Consider the following 14,278-nt stretch of genomic DNA (forward strand, 5'->3'; position numbering starts at 1 on the left):
TTACCTTGTGATAGACACTCAAAGAAGGTTTTTAATGTATTCATTTTGATATTTGGCAAATCTAATACAGTTATGTAAAGTTTAAAAATAAAATAAAATTAAAGAAAAAAAAAAATTAAATGAATGAAATTTATTCTATATCCAAGATACCTGATGAAGGCCATGTTGTTTCTGCTTCTAATTTAAACAGTTATTCAAGGAAGAGAAATGGTTAGTGTAGAAAAGAATTGAGTCATGTCCGACTCTTAGCGACCCCATGGACTACAGCCTACCAGGCTCCTCCGTCCATGGGATTTTCCAGGCAAGAGTACTGGAGTGGGGTGCCATTGCCTTCTCCAGTAGAAAAGAACATACAACCCCAAATAAAGTTCTTGTTAAACCTCAGTGTATGTAAACATTAATGTCTATTTAAGAGTATGTTTTGTTATGTGTGCTGTACTGTGCTGTGCTTAGTCACTCACTCGTGTCCGACTCTTGCGACCCCATAGACTGCAGCCCACCAGGCTCCTCTGTCCGTGGGATTCTCCAGGCAAGAACACTGGAGTGGGTTGCCATTTCCTTCTCCAATATTTTAAGTTAAAGCCAATGAAGAGTCTTGACTGTCCCTTTAACATTAGCTTCCTTTATCATAGATGCCATTTTAACTCAAATAATTTTATAAACCAAACCAAATTGTGCAAGAGTAGTGATGGCATCATTCATCTCCCATTTTCTTGAGCAGATTCTTGACAACACATTTTCAGACCTAACTCTCTCTGACAAAAGCTTGTAATTTTTCTAAGGAATTTCAGTATCTCCCAGTTTCTAATAAATCCAAAGACTTTAAGAGTCTTGGTATGCTTTTACCATTATACTAAGAGTTAGTATAATAAAAAATGAAAGAGAATTCCTGCTTTAATTTAGCTTTATGATAAAGAGGGAAATGACATGGAAGTAATCAATATAACTCACTGATTAATAAATAGGTTTTGGACTCAGAGTCCGTGTTCCTTTCTAAGTTTAACCATTTATTAGCTGTATGACTTAACACAAGTTCTTTCATCTCCCCACACCTCAGTTTCTTCAACTAACAATGAGATGGCAAACATAGATACAATACCATGGGAATGTTCTTGGCATGACATAAGGTTAAATATGCCATAATCTTAGCAGAAGTTCTATTAATCTGTAAGCCCTTAGAATTAGAATAAGGGCTAAAGTGAGTACCATTAATAGATAATAAGTTATAAGTATATAACAAAGCTAATGTATAACTTTAAAATAACTCCAAATAGGCCTATATTAAGAAATTCACCTTTTATGCTATAAATTCAAATCAAGATATTCAAATAAACTAACCTATGTTTACTTCACAAATGAATATTCCAAAAGTATCAATCTGATGTATTATTATATCATCTTGGTTAGTCAAACATTAAGATGTCCTGACATCTTGTTTCAGGCTTCTTTTGCAGCCCTCCCTCATTCCCAGTTTCTAACTACCTGTATTAAGACAATCACCAAATATTTCTCATACTTTTTTCATTTACATGGGTCAGGATTCCTGCTTCTACATGCCTTTCTCTCTATTTTCATTTAATCCAATGTTCTTTGTATTATAAGTATTACCATATACACAACATCCATAAGTACAACACCTGTGATAATCAAATGGAGATAGAATGTACCAAATGGAATTCTGAACATTCGTCAAACTTAGCTATTAGTCACAATTACAATGTGCACAGCCTGTTTCTCTTCTGATTTCCGTTAAATAATTCTTATGATGATTCACTCGAAGAGAAGAAAAAGAATAAAGAGAGATGTTGCTTTACTATGAATGACAGTCTTTAATTTTTTACTACTGGGAATAAATGTTCCTTCATACAGAACATTTTCATGTTTTAGATATATGGTTTTCCAGTGGGAAATGTAAGAAATATCTGTAATTTCTTATTTTTTGTAGCTCCCCAGAAGATATGATGCCCAACTATAGTGAATATAAATTCTAAAATTTAGGAGTGAGGCAGTACCTTAACAACAAAAATTAGCTTTACTAATTGTCAGTACTGGTCTAAGCACTTTATGTATTAACTTATTTGATTCTCCTGGCATTCTCATTTTCTGTATGAAGAAACTGAGGCACAAAGAGGTTAATTTACCTAAAGTTATACTGCAATACCTGCTTCTTCTTTATGATGTATTGCCCTATAATTAATGAGCATGTGAACATTATAAAATTTCAAGCACACTTCAGATTACATCACCTTTCATATGACCTGTCATATATTCCAAAATGTTTAAGAAACTCCCATGTAGTTTTCACATATAAATACAGTGGATTATAGATGACCAAAATGATACCTGGTATGTGTAAGATATCTAAGAGGATCCATAAGAAACAGATCAGCCAAACTTATACATCAAACCACTTACCAGAGTATCCAAGAACAGAGAGCATCTTTGATCATTATATAACGATAGCATTTGTCAAATAACAAATATTCAGCTGAGCTAACCTAAACCTGGAATGAACATATACATCTTTATGCTTATGACTCTTCTTGCAATCTACCAAATGATAGATTATCTATGGAATTCATCAGGCTTAGAAGTATGTGATTTTTAAAAGGTAACAAAGTGAAGGATAATATTCAAGATTCCTGTTCCGTCTAATACAGATTAGAAATGTCTCAGGTAGAATAAAAATTAGGTTAGTGTTCATTCAGTTTCATGCCCCTCAAAACTTATTAGAAAACTAAGGTCATGGCATCTGTGCCACCACTTCATGGCAGATAGATGGGGAAACAGTGGCTGACTTTATTTTTGGAGCCTCCAAAATCACTGTAGATGGTGACTGCAGTATAAGCTATTGAGAAAAGTGCTAATCTGATACATTAAATGAAAATCATTGTGCATTAATTGCTAACATGAAGGAACTGAGAAGATCAAAGGTTTATCAAAAATGCAACCAATATTACAGAGACATTATTCATATTTTCAAATGGTATGAAGAAAACTTACAAAACTTACTGATGGACTAGCTTTCTTTTGTACGATTGGAACATAAGGAAAGAAGAAATAAATACTAGATGCTCAGGGCAGGATGTCTGCAGACATGGTTGCAGGGTCACGGGGTGATAATGCCCACTAACATAAGTTAGTGAGAAACTAAATGAGTTTATGAAACTTGGCATTTGGTTTCAGGTCAAATACCTAACAACCCTTTTCCTACAGGGTGTGCCAAGAGTCTGAGCCTCTTAAAAATAGGAATTGTATGACTGTTACTGGGGAAGCTCTCATAAATCCACCTTACAGCTTCTTGGAACACCCCAAGCCTAAAGTTACTATTCGCTCGAAGGATGGTTCTACATCATCCATCTATACACACCTTATTAAACAAATATTATACGCTAAGGCTGGGTGTCTGAGTTCATTCTGAAGCAATATTTTAAAGGATCATTTCAGTTCAGTTCAGTTCAGTCGCTCAGTCGTGTCCAACTCTTTGCGACCCCATGAATTGCAGTATGCCAGGCCTCCCTGTCCATCACCATCTCCCGGAGTTCACTCAAACTCACGTCCATCGAGTCGGTGATGCCATCCAGCCATCTCATCCTCTGTTGTCCCCTTCTCCTCCTGCCCCCAATCCCTCCCAGCATCAGAGTCTTTTCCAATGAGTCAACTCTTCGCATGAGGTGGCCAAAGTACTGGAGTTTCAGCTTTAGCATCATTCCTTCCAAAGAACACCCAGGACTGATCTCCTTTAGAATGAGCTGGTTGGATCTCCTTGCAGTCCAAGGGACTCTCAAGAGTCTTCTCCAACACCACAGTTCAAAAGCATCAATTCTTCGGCGCTCAGCTTTCTTCACAGTCCAACTTTCACATCCATACATGACTACTGGAAAAATTAGTAGGCATCATTTCTGATCTTGAGTCTAGTCTCTTTCCATGGTTTTAATTCATGGTATTCCCATTCTCAGACTCACCTATCCACCATATCTTAAAGTCAATTTTGACCCCTCCTTCTCCATTATCTAACCATTCACCAAATTTTATTACTTATTCCTTCAAAGTGTTTCTAGCCTAACTTCCAAAGCAAAATTGCTGAACAATAGTGAGAATTTATCCCTCTCTCTCCTCAAATTTCACTAAAATGACAGAAAACAAATAAAAACAATGTGTCTTATAATGACAGAAATGTTGCCACCAAGAGTGAAGAGTTTTTGGAAGATAAAAACTAGAGATTTGCAAAGAGCAAAATCTCAGCATCACAGTTGCTGACAAATAACTCCCTGGAGATAAAAATACTGGCCTCCAAGAAAGTGAGTTTTCCAACAAAAACTTGGAATAACCTTGAGATCAGAGAAATCAAAGGTTATGAAAGAAAGTCACAGTCAATAACTAATTAATCAATTTAAGGTATTAAGTATTTCTACAGGAAATAATATATTGTAAATTAAAGGACTGAATCAAATATTCTACTAGAAGTCTATTCCAATGCAATTAGAAAAAGGAAAGGAAGTAATAAATGAATAAAGAATGAAGGAAAAGGTCATTATTTACTGATAATGTTGTTGTTAAGACACTAAGTCGTGTCCAACTCTTCTGAGACGCCATGGAATATAGCCCACCAGCCTCCTCTATCCATGAGTTTTCCTAGGCAAGAATACTGGAGTGGGTTGCCATTTCTTTCTCCAGGGGATCTTCCTGACCTAAGGATATGAACCCGTGTTTCCTGCCTTAGCAAGCAGATCCTTTACCATTAAGCCACCAGGGAAGCCTACTGACAGTATTCTTTATACTTAAAATACTCAAAAGACTTAGTTGAAAAATTATTAGAATCAACTGTAGAGTTTTGTAAGGTGGCCAATTACCAGACCAACATATAAAAAGTAATATTTTTCTTAATTACCAAAAGTAACAAAATATAAATATTATTTTTAAACTTCACTTAATAGCAACAAAATCTATATAATATACATGAATGAAACTAACACAAATTATAAACAATCTATATGAATAAAAATATGAAATCTTGCTAAACAATATAAAAGAATAAATAAGGGGAAAAAACATGTAACTTTATTTTAATTATGTCAATCCTGTGCAAATTAATCAAAAATTCAGTACAATCCTTTAGTTTATGATAAGGATGTTATTTCAAATTCAGTATTGTTAGGACAATCAGCTAGCCATCTGGAAAATATAGGAAGTAATATTGCTTGCATTTCTGGCATAATCACTCTATTACATAAGTAGTTAGCTTGGGCAAGATTCTGTTTACTTATTTGAAGAACAGGACTAATTAAGATTAAGGTGGTTTATAGATTTAAATCCATGAATCTGTGGATTTATTACTGTCAATTCTAGGATGCTATTATCTAACCACTCCAACTCAAAATGTTGTCTCCCATCTCTGAATATCTACAGAAATCACAATCTGTGGTACGAATTTTGTCATTGTGTCTTTACTTTGCAGCTACAGGTATGCTCCCTGTACAATTGTCCCAAACTTTCCCTCATATTCAAATAATATTTGGGGAAATAGGAGAATAAAAAGTCAGGGGGAAGGGGGTTAGGAAGGAGTGAGAGAAGAAAAGTGATGAAATAGCTTAGGTAGATAACCAGAAATATTTCTGCAGCCTAGGAGAGCTAACAACAGGTGCATTATTCTGAGCATATAAGTAGTTGCATTATTCCCTCTTTTCATAGGATTTTCTTTGGTGGCTCATTTGGTAAGAATCCGCTGGCAATGCAGGAGACCTAGGTTCCATCCTTGGGTTGGGAAGATCCCATGGAGAAGGGAAAGTGTACCCACTCCAGTATTCTGGCCTGGAGAATTCCATGGACTGTATGGTCCATGGGGTAGCAAAGAGTCAGACACAACTGAATGACTTTCACTTTCTTTTCTACAGGAAATAAGATACTGCTCTTTCAGAGTGCAGTACAGTATTTCATGGTCTGTTCTTCAGTGATATCAGTAGCTAGCTCACACACTCTCATCTAAAAAGATTGCTCTTGACTCTTTCCTCCTCCAGCAACAGTTTCCTTCTCCCCTTCTCAGTAAAATTTTGTTGAAAATTTTAGATTTCTGTGCTGTTTCCACCTCCTTGTCACCTGTTCTCAATTTAACCCTGTCCAATTAGAATTTCTTTCTCTCTACCCCATTCAATTATTCTTATAGAGGTCACCAAAGACCTCACTGTTGCCAAATCTGATGGTCACTTCTTACTTGAGCTTAGCCCCATTATCTTTTTCCTTCTTCCTTTTCTCTTTTTGGTGTCTAAGACACATCCGTCTTCATTTTTCCTTCTTCTTCACTAGCTGCCTTTCCCAGCTGCCTTGGGTGGTTCCTTATCATCTGTAGGGCTTCCCAGGTGGCGCTAGTGGTAAAGAACCCACCTGCCAATGTAGGAGATCTAAGAATTGTGGGTTCAATCCCTGGGTTGGGAAGATCCCCTGGAGGAGGGCATGGCAACCCAGTCCAGTATTCTTGCCTGGAGAATCTCATGGACAGAGGAGCCTGGTGGGCTACAGTCCATAGGGTGGCAAAGAACTGGACATAACTGAAGTGACTCACCATGCATGTACACTATCATCTGTAGATCTCTAAATATAAGTGATCCCCTCTGCATTTTCCAGACAATCCTCACCTCCTCCCTTCTCTTTCTTACCTCTTCCTTTCATCTCCTTTCTTCTCTGTCTGTACAACCTCTAACTTCCTCATCCAAATTTTAAAAGCCAACAACATTGATGACTCCAAAAAGGGAACTCTAGATCTTTACCCCAAGACCTGTTTCTCCTCCTGCCTTACACTTCTCAGTAAATAACACCAAAATTAACCCACCTGCTTAACCTAAACACTTAACAAAGAAACACTTTTCTCAATCAACAAATTAGTACATTCTATTGACTCCATCACCAAAATATAACTTTATCTATTTTTCTCCTTAATTGCAGCCCCTATTATTTTTATTGCCTAAACCCCTACACTTGCCTCCTAACTGGCTTCTTTGCTTTCACCTAATCTCCCTACAATAAAAATGAAAATCAAATCACATCACTTACCAACTTTAAAACCCTCCAAAGATGTCCAAGTTCATTCATATTTATATAAAGATGTACACATAAAAAATAAAAGTAAAACTTATGTAAGTGGAAGGATAGGGTAAAACACATAAATGGATTTTTTTTTAAAGTTCAATCCTCCTTTTGCTTTTTTCCCTATTTTTTCCCACTCCTTCCTCTCCCTCTACATACATCCCCAAACTCTACCTCCAAGTAATTCATATCGACAAAATGGTATATCTCCTTTCTTATTCTCCTCCTTGATTAATTAGCCTACATAGAAAAGAAAATCCATAGGAATGTTTATCAGTATTTTACTGAAGAAGGTTTATATTATACACAATCTTCTGAAATTTGTTTGCTTTTCTCAGCAATATCTCACAGATACTCTCCAATGCAATGTAAAGGTTTAATCTATTCTTTTCTATGACTGCATAATATTCCTCAGTATGGATGTAGCACAATATATTCAATTTTTTCTGTATTTTTAGTTATTTACTTTATTTTCAGGTTTTGACTAATATAACCAACATTGCAAAAATGTCCTTGTATATACATCCTTATATTTATATACATTTGATAGGTTTCTAGATTGAGATTTCTTAATCAGATGAGAATTTCTAATTTTAAGAAACATTGCCAGATTGTTTTCCAAAGGGTTGAAATAATTCACACTTCCACTAGTTGTGTATTTGAGTACTCTTCCTCTACCACCCCCTGCCCCCCAGCAACAGGTACACAGTTTTAACTTTGTGCTAATTTGATAAGTATATGCTATTGTTAATTTAATTTGCATTTTCTCTAACTAGTAATGAGGTTGAGAATTTTTTTCTCTACATAGTGACCATTTGGGCTTGCTCGTGTGTGAATTTCCTGTTACTTTCTTTGACCAGTTTTTCTATTGTGTCTTTTGTTTATCCTTGTTAATCTGTAAATATCTCTGTAAATTATAGATGTTAAAACTTTCTTTACTATTCACATGCAAATATCTTCCCAAATGTACTTTTTACCATCTGACTATTTGTGTGGTCTTATGTTGACTTTATTTTAATTTTTTGAATTTTTGGTCTTGATTCAAATGGAATTCACAGCCCATGAAAAGAAGTGTATCCAATTTCCTTGGGAGTTTTTCCCCCTACTTTTAAGTCTTTATCCACACAGAAATAATTTAGTACAAGGTGATTCTCAGTCACTTCAGTCGTGTCCTACTCTTTGCGACCCCATGGACTGTAGCCCGCCAGGCTCCTCTGTCCATGGTATTCTCCAGACATAATACTGGAGTGGGTTGCCATTTCCTCTTCCAGAATTAGTACAAGGTAGGAGCCCAAATGTATTTTTTTTCCAAGTATAGAGAGCCAGTTGAGTTTGCAGTACTTATTCAATAATTCAACCTATCCCTGTGATTTAAAACGCTACCGTTTCATAAGGAGAAGCACAACATTCTTCCTTCACCAAAACAACTAATGTTTCCACTCCTTCTTTAAAAAAAAAAAAAAATTCTACAGAACAAAGTGTTAGAGGCAGGAGAGATTTATTTGCCAGGCTCTATACCTAATCCTGGGTTTCTCCAATGGCTCAGTGGTAAAGAACCCACCTGCAATGCAGAAGATAAAGGAGACAGGTTCTATCCCTGGGTCGAAAGATTCCCTGGAGGAGGGCATGGCAACACACTGCAGTATTCTTGCCTGGAGAATCCCATGGACAGAGGAAACTGGGAGGCTATAGTTCATAAAGTCACAAAGAGTTGGACATGACTGAAGGGACTGAGCAGGCACACATACCTAATCCTACTTCTCTATAGGATTCTCCAGAACCCAACAAGATGGTCTTCTAGCACTTTTGTTTCAACTGGGATCTATGTGCCGAACCAAATCAAATTTCCTTCTACTTCACATTTTGTGTGTATCTCTTGTGTGTTTATTTCTTTATTGCTCCAGATCTTTGCCTTTTGACCCTTTGGTATTTGCTCTTAACTCTGTCATCCCATATCTGATGTTTGATACGTGTTTTCAAGTTCTAAACTCTGGCTTTCCAGTTCTCAACCCTTAGTTTTATTTAACAAGCCCTTATATGGCTTTTTTTTTGTTTTTTTTGAACAGTGTCTGTCACTGTTCTAAGCATAATCATCATAACAACTCATAAGCCACATATAATTACTAGCCCTGTTCACAAAATGCTTGAAGTATGAAATATTGCCAACACCTGCAGTGAATCTCATCCAAGTCTTAGGGCATCCAGTGTAATTACTGGGAGACAGTCACCAACCACATAAGCATGGAGTGGCCACATGACTGACCTTAACTGTTTAATCTGTAGCCCCTCCAGAGGTGAAACTGATATACCCTGACCAGAGCCCCAGGCAAACAAAAGCAAGCATCCCTCACAGATCACTGTGTTAACTTGAAGTCTACTGCTGCTGCTACTGCTAAGTCGCTCCAGTCGTGTCCAACTCTGTGCGACCCCATAGACGGCAGCCCATCAGCCTCCACCATCCCTGGGATTCTCCAGGCAAGAACAGTGGAGTGGGTTGCCATTTCCTTCTCAAGTGCATTAAAGTGAAAAGTGAAAATGAAGTTGCTTAGTCATGTCCGACCCTTAGCGACCCCATGGACTGCAGCCTACCAGGCTCCTCCGTCCATGGGAGTTTCCAGGCAAGAGTACTGGAGTGGGTTGCCATTGCCTTCTCCCAAAGCCTCAGGTTTACAAGACACTTCTCAGGCAGGATAATCCAAGGTTCAAAGGTTATCTCTCAGAAGCCGCTCAAGGGTCTCTCTTTTCCTTTGGAATGAATGTACAAAGTTCCTACGCCTACTGAGTTAACTCTTTACTGCACATATAGCTTCTAGAACTTATGCATCTCACAGGAAAATTAACACTGTTATATGAGGAAGAGGGTCAGGGCCCTAAAATGATGATGAATACATCATGAACATCAACACTGGAAGTATGTGGCAGAGGAGGATAAATTAGTCTTGGTATTATGGAATCAGAATCCAGTGTGTGGAAAAGTTTTCCAGTCATTGGACATGCAAAATATTTTAAAGGTTTCAGTTCTTTTTTTTAGATGTAACTGACATTTAACACTTTCAACATTTTGTTGGTTCCAGGTGCCTAACATGATTCCATGTATATACATATTGTGAAATGATCACCACAATAGGTCTGTTCAAGATCCATCAGTATTTACACATATTTCATTTACACATATTTCAATAAATGGTCAAATGGAAGTTCCCTTGTACTGGGAACATATTTTATAAGGCAGTATATAAAATCATAAATATACATCACATTTTTTCTCTTATAATGGAAATCATACAAAATAAACTATATAAGAATCTCTGTGTTTTAGAACTCAAACCTGTGGTCCTTAAACAGTGAGTACACAGGTGCAAACATGAAATAAACCTAGATCTTCCCTAATTTAAACTACATTTTTCCAAATAAAATTTTAATGTTAATTTGAAAAATAAATAAAATTAATGCCATCCTTGTTGTATCCTAAGTCCCTATATAACCTGGGCTCTATTTTTGGATTCTATATTGAGTGCCACATTAATTGTATACCATCTCTTTCTCATAGCTTCTTTTCAACAGTCTTTTATCCCTTTATTTACAAGTATGATTCTTTTTAAATAATAGATAACTAGGTTTTAATTTTGAATGCAATTTGATAGATTCTTTAATAACAAAGCTTTATCTATTCTCATTAATTGTAGCAGGTAGTATACCTGATTTCATTTCTTCAGTTGGCTTTAAGTAAATAATGTATTTTTTAGTTTCTTTTCCTTATTCTTGCTGATTTTCATTGTTTTTCATTCTGTGTTTTCCTTCTTGAAAATTTCAGTGTACTTAGTTAATAGTTAAGTTATCTTTCCTGAAACCCAGTTAGATGAATATTTGTCTATTATTAAAAAAAATTATTATCCCTATCAAGATGTTATTCTCCTTACCTAAACCCTAATCCAAGAATAGGAGGCCTTCTACATACTTGCACGTTTCTTCTCTCTTCACATTCCTATTCCCCACTGATAGGGCTTTGAAGCATTGTTTCCTCTCCTCTTCTGTCCTCCTTTCCCATTCCTAATAAGTAGGTTTGCAGAGATAGCCCTGCAACTGCTGAAGTATTGTTAGCCTGTTTCTTAAAGTACACTGTCTCTGCTGCAAGCATTTCAATTTTACATTCGTTGTATTTCACACACACCCCTCCGGTTTCATTGCTCGATTTGTTTCCTCTCCTCTTCATCTCCCCCTCTATAAAGACTCCAATTCTGGTTTAGATTTTGCTTTCCTAAAAACCTTAGTCATATATTTTTCTTTTTTTTTTTTAATTTTATTTTATTTTTAGACTTTACATAACTGTATTAGTTTTACCAAATATCAAAATGAATCCGCCACAGGTATACATGTGTTCCCCATCCCGAACCCCCCTCCCTCCTCCCTCCCCATTCCATCCCTCTGGGTCGTCCCAGTGCACCAGCCCCAAGCATCCAGTAGCGTGCATCGAACCTGGACTGGCAACTCATTTCATACATGATATTTTACATGTTTCAATGCCATTCTCCCAAATCTTCCCACCCTCTCCCTCTCTCACAGAGTCCATAAGACTGTTCTATACATCAGTGTCTCTTTTGCTGTCTCATACACAGGGTTATTGTTACCATCTTTCTAAATTCCATATATATGCGTTAGTATACTGTATTGGTGTTTTTCTTTCTGGCTTACTTCACTCTGTATAATAGGCTCCAGTTTCATCCACCTCATTAGAACTGATTCAAATGTATTCTTTTTAATGGCTGAATAATACTCCATTGTGTATATGTACCATAGCTTTCTTATCCATTCATCTGCTGATGGACATCTAGGTTGCTTCCATGTCCTGGCGATTATAAACAGTGCTGCGATGAACACTGGGATACACGTGTCTCTGTGTGAACACTATGCTACTGAATTTTCAAGTATCCATAGCTATCTTTCTTTTACTCTAAAGAGCGATTATGTCCTGATTGGGAATAGGATTGTTGAATTGTCAGTTTTTTCTCTCAGATATGAGGCTATTATTCCACCAGCTTCCATCTTCAAATGTTACAGATGAAATTGATTCTATTTCTTCTATTAATATATTTTAACTGTCGCAATGACAAGGAAGAAAAGAGGAATGAGTCTTTCCTTCTCCTGAGATCAAAGAAAATAAAGAGAACAGTGAGCAGGCTTGAACATTACTAGTTTTTTTATTTATTTTTTTTTTACTTTAACTTCTCCTAACTTTGCATGTCTGTAACTAAGTTTGCTTTTCTGCTTCCTAACTTTGCAGGAGCTATACTTCACACCTATTTTCCTTTGACTCTGCTAAATACAGCCTGTATCTGCTGTTTACCCTTACAACACCCATCCTCTTGCAGGTACATTTCAGAAAGTAGGCCACAGAGTCACTGAACTGCCAGACTCAATTACTGGGTTACTGACACCAGCCTATGACTGTTTTTGACAAGATCCTAACACCTTTGTTCCTCATCACTGACTCCTGACTGTGAGCCTCAACTGATACAAGCCTCTAGATTTCTCATGGAGGGGGCACAGTTGTTGAGGCATGAGCTTACTGTATTCCCCTCTCGGCCAGCTGAGAATTAAAGCCACTTTTCTATTTCCTACAAACCCTGTCTCCATATTTTTTTATTCAGCTTCAGTGGGCAGAGAAGCCAAGATTTTGGCCAACAATATAACTTCAATATGGAAGTTGGTAGAAGTGTTTCTTTGTATCTGAAAGTTGAAAATAGTCCTCTGATATATCAAATCTGCCTGAAACACAGTCTGTCTCTTTGAATATGCAGATTTTGATCTTTCTTTAATTCAGAACCTCTTTGTCCTACTACTTACATTACTATAATTTTTTCTGTCTTCAAGATTCTATTATTCATAACCACTTTTGGAATCATGATCGAAGTGTTTTGTTTTGTTTCTCTTTGTTTTCTTCTTTTTAAATTTTACCATTTAGAGTATATATTGTTTCTGGCCTTTTAGGCCACGAATTTGTATCTCAAGAATGACGCTCGTCTTTTTAAATTGACTCACTAAATATTTTAACTTGAAAAGTGTGCTTCTTAATACTATATCATCTTTTTTTAACCTACCTGAATGTTGGCATGAGTGCTTTTTTTGTCATTGTGGTTTAGGTTGCTGTTTCCTCCAGAAGTTCTGTTTTGATGAGACCTAATCTGTTATTTCCTTTCTCTGGTTGTTGGGTTTCCTTATTTGTGTTATCATTTTTCCTTGTTGGTGTATTCAGGTCACTGCCTTGTTATTGGAGACAATCCTACAAGATAGAAGATGAGATGTTCTTAAATCCTGTAGGCTGAAGTTGGGGCAGCAGGCCTCCTGCCTCACCAAGGACCCAGGAGGAAGTCTTCCAGCTTCCCACTTTCTACCCAGAACTCTCCCAGCATCAGAAGCAAAAAAGCTTCATCCCCCTTTGCAGTTCCTTCGTGACCTCTGTTGGTTCATGGAAACACAGTCTCATGTTCCAGTGTCAAACTTATCCCTGGATATTCACAAACCTCTGTCAGCCAAGATCTTCCCAGGGCCTGTTATGATTCTGTCCTTGCACAGGACTCTCAGATTATTCTCTAGGTTCTTCCCTGACCCATGGAAAACAGTTTCTCATCACCTTCCTGTTTGTAGGACTTCTATAAAACCCAATCCCACCTGCCCCCCAGGAGTGGCAGATTGGAATAGAGAATTGAAGAAAAATACAGGATAGTTTAGTTACCATGTTGTCAGGATTCCTCCATTCATTATATTTAGGAATAACATCCAAATTTATTACCAAATCCAAATTTATCCAAATAGGCTCTCTGTAATGGCATTGCTATTTACCAGGGCAACCTCAACTTACACACTCTCCCTTACTCACTTTACTTGAGTCACAACTTTACTGCTCTCCCTCAAATATGAATCTCATTTTTATCTGGGATTATATCACCTGCTGTTCAATCCATCTAGAATATTCTTCTCCCCTTGATTATCAACTTTGCATCTTTCAAGTCTCAATCAAATATCTTAAAAAGGATCTTATTTTATCATTCAAACAGTATCCGCTGAATCACTACATTATGTTATTTTGCATTTTCAATATAACCTAACACTATCTCGTTATCATATTTATATATTTATTTCTTTGTATGCTTATTATCAATAACCTCAGATATGCAGATGACACCACCCTTATGGCAGA

The 14,278-nt window shown here is 36.7% G+C and overlaps 1 protein-coding gene across 1 annotated transcript in view; it reads left to right on the forward strand.

Moving 5' to 3' along the window:
- LOC102392527 (transmembrane protease serine 11C) overlaps positions 1-14,278 on the forward strand; it is a 68,809-nt gene that overhangs the window by 19,806 nt on the left and 34,725 nt on the right. The window lies entirely within an intron of this gene.

The sequence above is a fragment of the Bubalus bubalis genome, chromosome 7 (assembly GCF_019923935.1).
Source record: "Bubalus bubalis isolate 160015118507 breed Murrah chromosome 7, NDDB_SH_1, whole genome shotgun sequence".
In the NCBI taxonomy this organism is placed as follows: Eukaryota; Metazoa; Chordata; class Mammalia; order Artiodactyla; family Bovidae; genus Bubalus; species Bubalus bubalis.